The following is a 6,053-nucleotide window of genomic DNA, read 5'->3' on the forward strand; positions in this document are numbered from 1 at the left end:
ATCACAAGGTCAGGAGTTCAAGACCAGCCTGGCCAAGATGGTGAAACCCTGTCTCTACTAGAAGAATATTAAAAAATATAGCCAGGTGTGGTGATGGGTCCTTGTAAGTCCAGCTACTAGGGAAGCTAAGGCAGAGAATTAATTGAACCAGGGCAGTGGACGTTGCAGTGAGCCAAGATAGCACCACTGCACTCCACTCTACTCCAGCCCAGAAGACAGAGCAAGATTCCATCTGAAAAAAAGAAAACAAAAAAAGCTAACTTGCATTTGTAGCTCTGTACCAGACAGAGGGTTTAGTATATTTCAGTCTGTCTCAGTCATATACAAATTTGAAATTTTAATATTGATGTGTTCATTTATCTATGAACTGTGAAGTAGCTGACATCCTAGAATCTTACAGCAGAAACAAGTATTTTTCCAACACCCAAAACTGCTGTGTGTGGCCAATAAGTGTAATTCCTTTCTAGCCCTCGAGGCAGTGTATGTGGATGTATGCGTGTGGATATTTATATATGTTCCCTGCACACATGAATGTATGAACCGGAAAAAGTTACCATAGTAATAACCAGGCCTATCTAACGTAAAGTATTTAACATTTTCCCACCCCTTTAAAGTATATAGTTTTAAAAAATTAAAACCATAATAAATGTTTTGAATATTAAAAAAAAATTAACCTACAGAACAAAATGAATGGAGAAAGCTATTTGCCTTGTACTTTTCCCACACTCTTGCTGCTAGTTGTACACATCTCCAGTTCAACTCTTGCCCATGGGACACTCATCAATTAGGTTTTATTTTATTTCTCTCTACTACCCCCAGAAACAAGCCTGTTAATTTCTTCCCTTCTCCTCTGGAGACTGTGTGATGCATTTTTTCTTGAGTGATCAGGTTGCAGACAGACTTGCAAGGGTGTTTGCTGCATACAGTGTAAAAATTGTGACCGCCAGTTAACTTCAGTGATGTCTACTGAGAAAAAAGTTATATTTTCTTTCCACAGAATTTATAAAGGTATGCACAAAGTGTATATATTTGTTGTAGTAATGCTGAATATAAATTTAGGACTTTAAATTCTAATGTACTCACAAGATCATCTTTCTCTAATCAAAAATTAGGAGGTATATAATCTATCATGGATAAAGATGTTTGAAATCAAGACCTACATTTATAAATGTCCAGATTCTAATCACAGATATTATGTTGGTTTTGTTTCATAAGGTCGGCTGTTATTCTACCACAGTAATGTGACATTGTCAATGAAGCCATGCACTAGAATCATGTAATAGAAAAAATAATCATTTTTTCTTAGCATATTTCCCATTTTACAGAATATTAGTACAAATAACAGCTAAGAAGAGTAAAATAAAATTAGAATGAAATAATCCTTCTTTTTTACCTTCCTTCCTTCAACAAAGAAGATACATGATATTGCAATTTCAGGTCCAATTTTTACATCTTCCCTTGAGTTATTTTTTATGTGTGGCTGGAAATTTTCTCATTAGAAAATACGGATATCCCATAAGGAAATTTGAGAAGATACATATTTCTACCATATATAGTTAGTTGTGCATCATAAATGTGTTCTTTTTGTTTAGATAGAGAAAAATAAACTTAAGTATTCTATGTAATCACTGCTCATCTCAAAGCAACAATGCAGCATCTAAGCTCTTATATTCCTAAACACACAAAAGAAAATCGTGTTCAGAAAATATAAATGAATTATTGAATTCACATTGAGTTATTTTGACTTCTTAACTGGAAAAGACCTTTTCAATGTATTCATCAGATTAAATGAAGATTTTCAACATTTGGAGAAACATTGACAGGAGGGTAAAATATTTTCTCTATATTTATGTTGCCCACACTGGAGACTTATTTGTAAATGTTTTATTTTATGAAGAGCTAAGCTGCAATTCTGCTTTGTTGATATAGGTCAAGGTTCACAAATAATTCTAGTAGGTAAGAATGGAACAAAGAGAATTTCTGAATAAGAATCACTTGATGATCAGCTGGTCCTACATCTGTGGCCTTAAGACAGTTATGCATATTAAAACAAAGAAAGTTATGCATATTAAGGTATGCTTCCGAAGCCTTAAGTGGCACCTAGTCTCCTGTACACAAATATTACCAACTGGCAGAATGCAGCAAAAATAACTAATTTCCCCTGAATCCTAAAGGTCACTTTTGGAAAACTTAAACTTATTTAACTTATTTTCAACACCACAGATATAGAGTAAATTCAGATACTACTGTCTACATTGGCTTGTTTCAATGCTAGTTTTATCCAAAAGCAGCAGTGCCCGAGGGCATATAAATAGCTTGCAGTAATTTTAGCAAAAGTTTGACATTAAAAGGTATGCTTTGCTAAATTATGAAGACAAGATTTAACAGTATGTTCTAAAACAGCTATAATTATGAGATTTGTGGAATTCTAATGTAAATCATGCTTGGCAGCCTCTTATGTTTATAGAGAAAAAAATGTGTTTCTGGAAAAAATGTACATTAAATGAAGCAGAGTTTTTCTTTTCTTAAATGCTCCCCTGTAAGTGACATATATTATCAGTAAATGTTATGTTCAATATTTGTGACTGGGTACAATTATCAAAAGAAATTGTGAAGTTAAAACATTTTACATAATGTGGCCAGTTTTGAATCCTATCAGACTGAAAGTGACTTGGCAAAATTCTAACAAGTAGTAAACTTCTTACCTACTGAACTTCTGGTTATCGAAGGAGTAATTTGGTGGATAGTAAGAGATTTGATCTTATTAGCATCATAAACAAAGTCTGCTTAATACAAGCAAGGTTGTGTTATAGAATCCACATTCATTAATCCATTTAGAACTGGAAGGAGTAAGTTAAGAATAAGAAGACCCTGTGTCCTCCCCAGCCTAAACCAGGAGGAAGCTGAAACTATGAATAGACCAATAACAAGGGCAGAAGTCGAGGCAGCAATTAAAAGCCTACCACACAAAAAAAGCCCAGGTCCAGATGGGTTCACAGCCGAATTCTACCAGACACACAAAGAAGAGCTGATACCATTCCTTCTAAAACTATTCCAAATAATCCAAAAAGAGGAAATCCTTCCCAAATCATTTTATGAGACCAACATCGTCCTGATACCAAAACCCGGCAGAGAACCAACAAGAAAAGAAAACTTCAGGCCAATATCCATGATGAACATAGATGCAAAAATCTTCAATAAAATATTGGCAAGCCGATTGCAACAGCAAATCAAAAAACTTATCCATCATGATCAAGTAGGATTCATCCCGGGGATGCAAGGCTGGTTCAACATACGCAAGTCTATCAACGTAATTCACCACATAAACAGAACCAAAAACGAAAACCACATGATTATCTCAATTGACGCAGAGAAGGCATTTGACAAAATTCAACAGCCCTTTATGCTAAAAACCCTCAATAAACTCGGTACCGATGGAACGTATCTCAAAGTAATAAAAGCTATTTATGATAAACCAACAGCCAATATAATATTGAATGGGCAAAAACTGGAAGCATTCCCTTTGAAATCTGGCACTACACAAGGATGCCCCCTTTCACCACTCCTATTCAATATAGTACTGGAATTTCTAGCCAGAGCAATCAGGCAAGAAAAAGATATAAAGGGCATTCAAATAGGAAAGGTGGAAGCCAAATTGTCTCTATTTGCAGACGACATGATAGTATACCTAGAAGACCCCATCGCCTCAGCCCAAAAACTCCTGAAACTGATAAGCAACTTCAGCAAAGTCTCAGGATATAAAATCAATGTGCAAAAATCACAAGCATTCGTCTACACCAATAACAGACTTAAAGAGAGCCAAATCAAGAATGAACTGCCATTCACAATTGCTACAAAAAAAATAAAATACCTTGGAATACAACTCACAAAGAACGTAAGGGACCTCTTCAAGGAGAACTACAAACCACTGCTCAACGAAATCAGAGAGGACACAAACAGATGGAGAAACATTCCATGTTCATGGTTAGGAAGAATTAATATCGTAAAAATGGCTATACTGCCCAAAGTAATTTATAGAATCAATGCTATCCCCATCAAGCTACCATTGACTTTCTTCACAGAACTGGAAACAACCACCATGAACTTCATATGGAACCAAAAGAGAGCCCGCATAGCCAAGTCAATTCGAAGCAAAAAGAACACAGCGGGGGGCATCACACTACCGGATTTCAAACTATACTACAAGGCTACAGTAATCAAAACAGCATGGTACTGGTACCAAAACAGAGATATAGACTAATAACAAAACAGAGGCACCGGAGGCAACACAAAATATCTACAACCATACAATCTTTGATAAACCTGACAAAAACAAGTAATGGAGAAAGGATTCCATGTTTAACAAATGGTGTTGGGAATACTGGCTAGCCATGTGCAGAAAGCAGAAACTGGACCCCTTCCTGACACCTTACACTAAAATTAACTCCAGATGGATTAAAGACTTAAACATAAGACCTGGCACCATAAAAACCTTAGAAGGAAATCTAGGCAAAACCATTCAGGACATAGGAGTAGGCAAGGGCTTCATGATCAAAACACCAAAAGCATTGGCAACAAAAGCCAAAATAGACAAATGGGACCTAATGAAACTCCATAGCTTCTGCACAGCAAAAGAAACAGTCACTAGAGTGAATCGGCAACCAACAGAATGGGAAAAATTTTTGCAGTTTACCCATCTGACAAAGGGCTGATATCCAGAATTTACAAAGACCTCAAACAGATTTACAGAAAAAAAAAACAAACAAGCCCATTCAAAAGTGGGCAAAGAATATGAACAGACACTTTACAAAAGAAGACATATATGAGGCCAACAATCATATGAAAAAGTGCTCATCGTCACTGGTCATCAGAGAGATGCAAATCAAAACCACATTGAGATACCATCTCACGCCAGTTAGAATGGCGATCATTAAAAAATCTGGAGACAACAGATGCTGGAGAGGATGTGGAGAAAAAGGAACACTTTTACACTGTTGGTGGGAGTGTAAATTAGTTCAACCATTGTGGAAGACAGTGTGGCGATTCCTCAAGGTTTTAGAAATAGAAATTCCATTTGACCCAGCAATCCCATTACTGGGGATATATCCAAAACACTATAAATTGTTCTACTATAAGGACACATGTACACGAATGTTCATTGCAGCACTGTTTACAATAGCAAAGACCTGGAATCAACCCAAATGCCCATTGATAATAGATTGGATTGGAAAAATGTGGCACATATACACCATGGAATATTATGCAGCAATCAGAAATGGTGACTTTGTGTCATTTGTAGGGACATGGATGAATTTGGAGAACATCATCCTCAGCAAACTGACACAAGAACAAAAAATGAAACACCGCATATTCTCACTCATAGGCGGGTGATGAAAAATGAGAACACATGGACACAGCGGGGGGAGTACTAAACACTGGGGTCTATTGGGGGGAAAAGTGCAGGGCCAGTGGGAGGGGGAGGGAGGGAGGGAGGGATAACCTGGGGAGAAATGCCAAATGTGGGTGAAGGGGAGAAAGGAAGCAAAACACACTGCCATGTGTGTACCTATGCAACTGTCTTGCATGTTCTGCTCATGTACCCCAAAACCTAAAATGCAATGAAAAATTTATAAAAAAAAAGAAGACCAAGTTATGTAGTGAAGATACAGTCAGACACTTTAGAGATAAATTCTCAAATTCACATTGCTAAGAAACTTAGAAAGGCAATGCTTTGGCTTTTGACTCACTGTTTAAAAAACTTTCAGTTATTTTTTTTTTACTCCCGGTCTATATCTGAAGCAAATAACTTTACTTCAGAAAAAATATTTCATTGTTCACTAAATAAGCCTGGTCTCTGCCTAGCAATGCAGAACATAGTCGATGTTTTACAAGCAAAAAGTTTGCTTTTTTCATCACCCTTAAATTGATCAAGGTGTGAAAATAATCCAGACCACCATGATCATGAGACATAGTGAATAATAGAGAAATGTCGTCCAATAATTTAATTTAAAAATGTAGATCAGAATACTTCTATTGACTAGTTAAGGAACTAT

Source organism: Callithrix jacchus, chromosome 14 (genome assembly GCF_049354715.1).
Source record: "Callithrix jacchus isolate 240 chromosome 14, calJac240_pri, whole genome shotgun sequence".
NCBI lineage: Eukaryota > Metazoa > Chordata > Mammalia > Primates > Cebidae > Callithrix > Callithrix jacchus.